Source organism: Cetorhinus maximus, unplaced genomic scaffold (assembly GCF_964194155.1).
Source record: "Cetorhinus maximus unplaced genomic scaffold, sCetMax3.hap1.1 HAP1_SCAFFOLD_461, whole genome shotgun sequence".
Classification (NCBI taxonomy): Eukaryota; Metazoa; Chordata; class Chondrichthyes; order Lamniformes; family Cetorhinidae; genus Cetorhinus; species Cetorhinus maximus.
In genome coordinates, this window is record NW_027596405.1 from 262,065 (window position 1) to 270,817 (window position 8,753).

An 8,753-nucleotide genomic window follows, 5' to 3' on the forward strand; every position below is an offset into this window, starting at 1 on the left:
CGTCCTGTTCTTTGGAGAATCTTTGGAAGAAACAACAGACAATTACGCCATTCGGTCCATGGTGGCTTTCCTCCCTCTTTGAAAGATAACTGCAATTAGTCCAACTTCCTTTCCCACATACCCATCAAAATTGCGCTTGCGATCATCTGAATGTCTTTTAGCCGTGTGTAGCTGCACTGAGAAGAGGATATTTATGAATCCGTGTTCAACCTGCTGCAGCTTTTAGGGCAATAACACTCTCAGTGATATTCCTTGGGGATTTCTTGCATACCGAAGCCACTTTCATCATGGAATGCTGAAATTTGCTTTACATTACATTAAAGATTCAGCATATGTTTGATCAATGTTGAAGCGTTTGCCTTTTCTACAAATTATTCAGCGGTGGACATTCAAAGATTCTATGGACGCATTACAGTGATTTGCTTGTGGCGGCTTTATTTCATAAGTCCCTAAGCAAAGCAACCTGTAAGATTGGTTCACGACTATCCACAGAACTGGCTGTAGGTCGTTAGTTTTCTGTTGTACGAATCCTATTGTAGCCAGTCATCACCGACGTGCTCTTACATATTGATATTTTTAAATCAACAATCCCTGCGTTTAATGGATACGTATTGCTACATTTGTTTCCCAAAATGCAGCTTTTAGGCTGACTGGATCCCAATCCCTTGACCAGACAGTGCTTCACAAATCTCCATGTACTTTTCTAATCTTCACATTATAGTGAATAGACAATGCTGACCTTTCAGTGCTGCCCCTAGTGACAATGTCTCTTAACATTATCGTTGTCCTCTTCTATCACCGAGTGATTTTTAATATGCAATGGGATACTGATACTAGCCATCAGCTGTGCTTCCCGAGAGTTCTGAATGATATCCAGTTCCCCAAGCATTGAAGTCTTTCAGCCCTGGGTTCTGTATTGTTAAAAATTACGTGACTGACTAACGTTCTGGAGCTTGAACATTCTCTTTGCTAAAACTCAGCAAAATCACTTTCACCATTTTATTGGAACGGAATGCAAGATGAGAGGGGATAACATTTCAATATTTTCAGAACAAGCACTCTGGTCCTTTTCACTGAATTCAGTTTTTCAATAATAACAGCCACCTCCACCTTATCTAGATACTCAGGGTTGGCCAATAAATTCCAGCCAAGGCAACAACGCACAAGTTTTTGAAAGAACATCAACAATCGACAAACGATAGTCTTATATTCGCCCATTCTTCGGAATTTTATCGTATTAATTCTGTTAAATGATCATTCATTTCATGTTTCTGGCTACTCTTTTCGCTTGTATGTAAAATAATTTGCTCTCTACCGTTTCTTCCCTCAAGTTTTCTAAACCGCTCCGGTTGTTATTTTGGTCAACTTTTCAATTTATTTCATTGCATACGTTTGTCTTATTCACCTATATATGCCGGTCTAACAGCACCTGTGCTTAAGGAAACGGAGCTAACGTCTCGAGTCCATATGAATCTTGTTCTACGGACTCACTCCGCAGGTGTCCAGAGGCCTGTTGAGTATTTAAAGTATTATCTCTTTAATGTCAGATTTCCAGAATCCGCAGGATTCAGCTTAGTCATCCACTCATGTGAGTGTCTTCGAGGGTAATTTTAAAAAATCTCAGCCAAGCCGAAGCAAATGCAAAGAAGTTAGGGATATCGTTGGGCTGCAATTTACCTTCCTGAATGGGATTTAACTGAACAGGAAACCCAGTTAGTCATAGATGTTTTTTTTTATGACAAGAGAGCCCAGGGTTATGTGATGCAGGGATAAATGGATTTGAGGCCATAGCCAGATCAGCCATGATCCTATTGAATGGCGGAGCAGGTTCGAAAGGCCGAATGGCCTATTCCTGCTCCCAAGACATATCTGGCAAAGCAAATGCACGTAAAGAAATCTCAATGTGCATTGAATCCGCAGAAGGTGCAGGTATTGCCTTCGACAGTTCTGTCTGTGACAGTCCCGGTTCGCACATTGAGCACCCTGTATTTCCAACAGACTCGGTTAATGTTGCTCGTTCAAAATTCGACATCAGCCTGCTTCGTTCCTACTTATCCTGAGGCTTATCAAACAAGGGAAAACAAGCTGCTGTGATATGTCCAGTTCAATTTAAATAATAAATTATAATTTGAGGAAAATAACCTATGATGATTCATTAAATTTTAATAGCAAAATAAAATGTAACCTATATTTTTTACATACTGTAACATAAATGAAAAATATTTACCTTCGTGAGTTTGGTGATCCTAAAATAAAATAACACAACCTATGGTTCGATTGTTAAATTTGCTTACTGATGTTTTTCAACTACCCCCTGTGTACGATCCTACATTTGAGTATATTATGCATTTCGCCTGTAAATTTCGATTTATCTCCAAACCCAATGATAGGAAATAAAAGTCAAGTCAGTGCGAAATATGCATTTATAAGGGATACATCACGGCATTTACATTGCTCTCTCAGAATACTCCCCCAGTGCTAACAGATCAATAGGAATGTATTTTTAAAAATACTTATTTTATTACATGTTTGATATTTTTCTGTAACAAGTGAATGGTATATGCAATTTAAATAATTCACATTTTATAAATGCCTCGAGTTTCTTGATTTCAAAATCAATCAACATCAATCAAGAGACATTTAAAGATTGATTTCGCACTCAGTAGCGTTTCCTTAAACTGGAATACCTGAAATTTGATTTTAAAAGTCCGATTCTAATCTTACAGGCACGAAACTTAGATTTAAACTGCAATTCAACGCACATGCCTCGGCTGCTTGCTTAGTTTCATCCTCTGCGGCTTTTGTACAGGCATAGCAGAAAGAAAGTGAAATTAGGAGCAGTTTATTTAGATCCAGCCTGCTACTCGGGGTCGGTCTGAGAGTATTGGAGACGGGCGTGATTGTTGAATCAGCGCGTCTACACCAGCCAAAGCTACACCTGCTGCCGACTGAACACAAATGGGCATTTTAATGGCAGATATCTAACATCAGAAATGTTGCCTCAAACCGTTTGATATATTGAATGTAAAGCGAGGAGAACGTTTTTTCAATTATCCTTCAAATATCAACTTAATTGGTTGATACTAATAGAAATATAATTCGCTAAATAGCGAAAGTATCGCTCTAGAGAAAGTATCGCTCTGGCGCCCTTGGATGTTCAGAAGGTTTTTGAAGAATTCCCATAAAAAGAGGCTGTTGAGTGAATTAAAAGTGCCTGGGATTGGGGGCAATATATTGGCATTGTGTGAGAATTGTTTATCAGGCATTAAATAGATGGTAGGATTAAATGAGGCTTTTTTCAGGGTGGCAGCCTGTGACAAGTCGAGTGCCGCAGGTATCAATACTTGGACCCCAGTTTTTCACAGCATGTAAATAAATGAATGAGAGAAACAAATGCCTTATTTCAAAGTTTGCTGCCAACATGAAACTTCTGGGTATTTCATTGGTGAGGTGGTGGCTCAGGGGTTTCAAGGCGATTTAAAAAGTCTGAGTGAGTGGTCAAATACACGACGGATGCGGCATAACTTAAATAATGGTGAGCTTATCAACTTCGGTTTAAAAAACAACAGAAAGGCAGAGCATTATTCAAATGATGATAGGTTGGGAAATGTTGGCGCACAAAGGGACCTGGTTGCACTTTTGGGCCTATCACTGAAAGCAAGCAGGCCGGTGCAGCAAGCAGTTAGAACGGCAAATGTTATGACGACCTGATTTGCGGGACGACTTGAGTGCAGGAGCAAGGATGTCATACCGCAGCAATACTGAGCCTTGTTGAGGCCACATCTGGAGCATTTGTGCAGTTTTGTCCTTCTTAATTTAGGGCAAATACAATTGCCACAGGGGCAGTGCAGCAAACGTGCACCCGGCTGCTTCCTGGAAAGGTAGGGATGTCATATGAGGAGAGATTGGGCCGAATAGAACTACATTCATTGTAGTATCGATGAAGGAGAGGGGACCTTTTGGAAACACATGAATTCTTACAGGGCTGGACAGAGTGGGCTCAGGGATGATGTTTCCTGTGTCTGAGGGATCGAGGACAAGGGGACAAAGCCTCATCATATGCTGAAGCTCATTTGTCGATGGCAGAAATGACAGATGAGGAGAAAATTCTTCAACCAGACGATGGTGAACCTGTTGAATACGCTGACACAAAAGGCTGTGGAGGCCAGTTCACTGAATACTTAGGTGTGTGGACTCTAAATGTGTCAAAAGGTTTGGAGAGTGAAGTGGAGCAAGCAGCTGAGATAGAGTATCAGTCATGATTGCATTAGATGGCGGAGCGGGATCGAAGGTCAGAATGACCTGCTACTGCTCCTATTTTCTATGTTTCTTTGAATTGAAAAAGTGTTCAAAATTATTAAAGTGCTTACTTTGGTCGGCCTTCTCGAACTAAGTTACATTTAAGAGCTAATTCCGTAATAGATTCGGAAATTTCAACAACAGCATCTTCTGAAGAATAATAATACAAATCAGAAATATCCATTGGAACGATGTTCTAGATCTAGCTAAGGTGCTACTTAAAACGCTTTTATGAGAACCAAGTGCCTAAAATAGTTTTGGCCTCATGTTCTGTACCACAAGGAGTTTATAAATATTTACAATGAGGAATTTGTGACATAAAAGTGTGTACGGGATCGTTGTGTAGTCGATATTGCTTTCACTGATGTTCTACACACTGAATTAACTTACATTCAGAATCAGAAGCACGCTTAACGAACAAAGACAACACACTACTTCTGGCAGCCACTATTTAAAGGACAATTACAGTCCTGATCTGCTGTTTCTGTGGAGAGAGACAGTGGACAAAATGAAGCTAACTGCCCCTGCACTTCTGTTTGCTTTCAGTTTTATATCCAAATTTGCCACACGACTAAACGGTGAATATATATTAAAGTATAAACACATGCAAAATATTCAACCGTCCAATTAATTCACCAAAATAATTTTCCTGTCACGTTTGGCACACTTTCTAACATTGTCCCCTGTTGACCTTAAGGTCGTGTGTTCCAGTCGTGTTCAGAGGCGTAAGCACAAAACCTAGGCTGACTTCTCTTTTCAAAGCTGAGGGTGTGGTACATTTTCGCACATAGTCTCTTTTGAATGATATATTACAAGGGCGCCCCATCGCCCTCTCGGACTTCATGGGGCCGTGCTGTGCGTACATCCTTTGCCGCGGTTCATACAGACACAGCACCGATTGTATTTCAAAAATGTACCTATTTAACAGTAAATCTCTTTGGCTAACACTGAGTTCGGCAGCCCCGAGATATGAATACAGGCACGTTACTTTGAACAGAAAAGGAGGATCATTTCCCAATTGCAGTTAGAACAATTGAAGCATGAAACTAAGAATTCAAAATATGGATCAGGTGAAATCCTGCAAATTACGTAATCCATCAGAGTATCAACACAATTGGATTGTAATGAATTACATTATTGAATAAAACCGATCATTTTCAATAACTTGACGCCGGGCACCTGCACAACATGTTTCCCCCGGCTGTCGTACACTATTTCTAACAGACTCAATTTGAAAAGCACTATCACATTTTAACTCCAGACTACGATCTGTGCAAATGCTGTGGGAGGAATGCAATTAAGGGGCAAGTTCTAACATGTCACTGAATTAAACAAAATGAACTATAAACGTTAGAAGACATCATGTAGGTCCACATTATCTCAATTTGTTCTGTGCTAAAGACTGATAATTATCTTACTAATGCACATAGCTGACTAAAGTTCAGCGTATTAATAGGTAACTCAATTTATTCCATAACTCACAGTTCAAAAGCTGGAATAGAACCAAACTGAGGAAGGATGGCAGCATCATTTGTGCTGCCAGTCACACCTAAAAGACGTGAACATTAACGGGATGATGGTCGCAGATACTGAGCTGTCGATCCACTGCCTTCTGATACTCCGGATGTTGTAGATGTGATTGCTTGACATCACTCAGTGCAGAAAACAGTGATTCCTTACATATAATAAATATATTTGACACTATTGAAAACGGAATTGCGTTCCGTTAAAATGCACCAATCAGAATTAATGTGACCATAAATGGATACAATGAATGAATTTTCCAACCACTACCCTGTCCGGAGAAGCTATTGACGTTATACAGTCTGAATTGGAAATGAGTCACCGATATGACATAAACATCATAGGATCATAGAGGCACAGATTGTAGGTGTGCTGGGTGGAAGAGGGGGGTGGGATGTGCGGAGGCGGGAGCGGTGGTGTGGGTGGCATTGGATTCAGTTTTATGGAGGAGATGTCCAATTTATCTCATATACACAGATCTTCTCCATAAGCTTGCCTATCAGGACTCCCCAAATGCATCTTCAATTACCGTTGAAGATTTCCACGAGAAAATGATGCTGTTACTCTTTAAGGTCAGGCTTTCAAAATCTTAACAATTCCCTGCATGAACCAACCCGCATCATTAGACCTCTCGCAATTATGTTAAACCAAAAAAATCTGGTTACCGGCTCCCATCCGAGAGGCAATAATTTACCTCATTGTGACCTAACAGCACTTCTCTGAATTTGGAATAAATCATGTGAATCGCGTGCAAGCCTGTCTGCACCGACGGAGAAGGATACGAACTCCTGCAATCTCCGTAGGCAACTGAATTACCTCGCCAAGGCTATGTCCTTTCTAAACTTCCTCTATCCCATTTCATCGACCTTGAAATACATCCAAAAGCAAAGTGCACATAATTACACACAATGCATGGACACACCCATAAACATTGAATTGTAAAGCTGTAGCCTGACGACCTTACATTTGCATCCAATGTACCTGTTTACAAACTAACAATCGCATACATTTCATTTCACGCACTGTCTCAACTTGCCCTATCTCCTCCAAGGGATGAGAGACATTTAACCCCGCGTACCTGTGTCCTGCATGCTCGATAAATAGTACAATTAACATAATAACGTCACACCACGTCGTTTCTCTGAAATTTGATCACTTCTTCATTAATCACAATAACGTGTGTCCGCTCAGTATCTGCCCATTTGTGACCAGTCTGCAAAACATTAAATCCTGTCTTTAGAACTGATACTACTTGAGGTGTCCCTAATATGCTATATTTGGGACCAAAAATGAATGCTGCTGCTAATGTTATCATACTGAGCTAACAATGTTTTATATTTGGTTTCGATTTTGTGTCGAACCTTGATATAACTGCACGATTCCTCCAGCATCCGAGGCCATATTCGTCAGTGAAATAAGATGAGTAATTTGGGGATTATTGCAGTAAATTCTCCAGAGCTACTAAAATATATCACTAGCATTTCTGAGGGCAAACTGGGGCGTTTAATGATCAAGCTGAATGTGGTAATGAAACTGATTAAATTTTGTGCGCAGCACAGCGAATTATTGTACTATTGTTACTTAGTTCTTTATATTTGAAAATGAGTGGAGCTCAGCTCAGCAAGGCAATGTCATTTTCTCACTTCAGGTTTGCTGTTCCATTCAGAGAGGCAGTGCAGTTCCGCAAAAAGAATGATCAGAGGGAACTAGGGAGCGGTGACAGAGATGCCAGGCAACTGGCCACAGCGATCCAGAGAAAAGTACCTTTTCAAAATTATGAAAGGGAAGAACAAGGCAAGATGTATACACTGGTGACGTCGCCAAGGCAGGTGCGACAGGAAAAGATACATTGGGAGAATGGGACACCAAATTGGAGGAAGAACTGGAAGTGTAACTCCAATTCAAAGTTGAGCAAAAATTTGCCAATGAAAAAATGATTCCAAAGGTACCTTGAATATAATTCTACACTCCTGGCTGTTGTACGAACTCTCTTCCAAACTCTCAGATTCTCCAGCTCTTCCCCCTCTATTCTTATAACGTCACCTTCAACACCAGCGTTTCTAGTAGGCCTTCCTTTTCAGGCCGCTGTGGATCCACTTGCTCCACGGTTGTCGGGGACCTCGACATTGTATATCCAGGTGCACACATTCCTGACCTCACTACTCCCCATTCTTCTGCTAAGCATGATAAGGTCCAAGATGCATAAAATTCCACGTAACCACACTGCACATTCAATAAATCAATTTCAGTCACGTCCGGCACCTACAGCGCCGCGATGCCATCAATAATTCTCTCAGCCTCTCCAATTCCAGCATTTCGAAGGAAGTATTTTCTGCACCTCTTCCATCATCAACATCCAGTCCCCTTGTAATGCCAACTTTCCAAGCAAGCGCCAAAGGTGCAACACCTGTTTCAATTGCCGGTGCCATTATAAATCCTTCAAACTAAAGTAGTATTTTCCCTCTACCTGCTTTAATTTCAGATATTGCATTCATTTCTCTGACTTCATGGAACTCAGTGAAAGCATTAAGCATGCATTCACAAATGGCTTTTTTGAGATCCTCTGCTAATTACACCGCTGTCACCCTAATTTGCAAGCACTTTCCGATATAGTTCTCTGCCCCTCTGCCACTCTGATCTCTGTATTCACGGCCTTCAACACATTTTGAATTTAGCTCATCGGCAGTTGGAGAAACAGCTCTTCATCTCTCGCTCATGCAATTTAATTAATTCCGAAATCAGCATCGAGTTTAAATGAATCAGATCAGATCTACTGCTCTCATTTTAATTCTGTCAAGTTGCGTTTTACTATTCCTACTCTTTAATCATCATTTTATTAACCATCTCATGCAGAATTATACGGTATATTTTTAATTCCTTCACCATCTGCACCCTCTCCTTCCAGACCTTTCTCTGCCCCTGCGCTTACT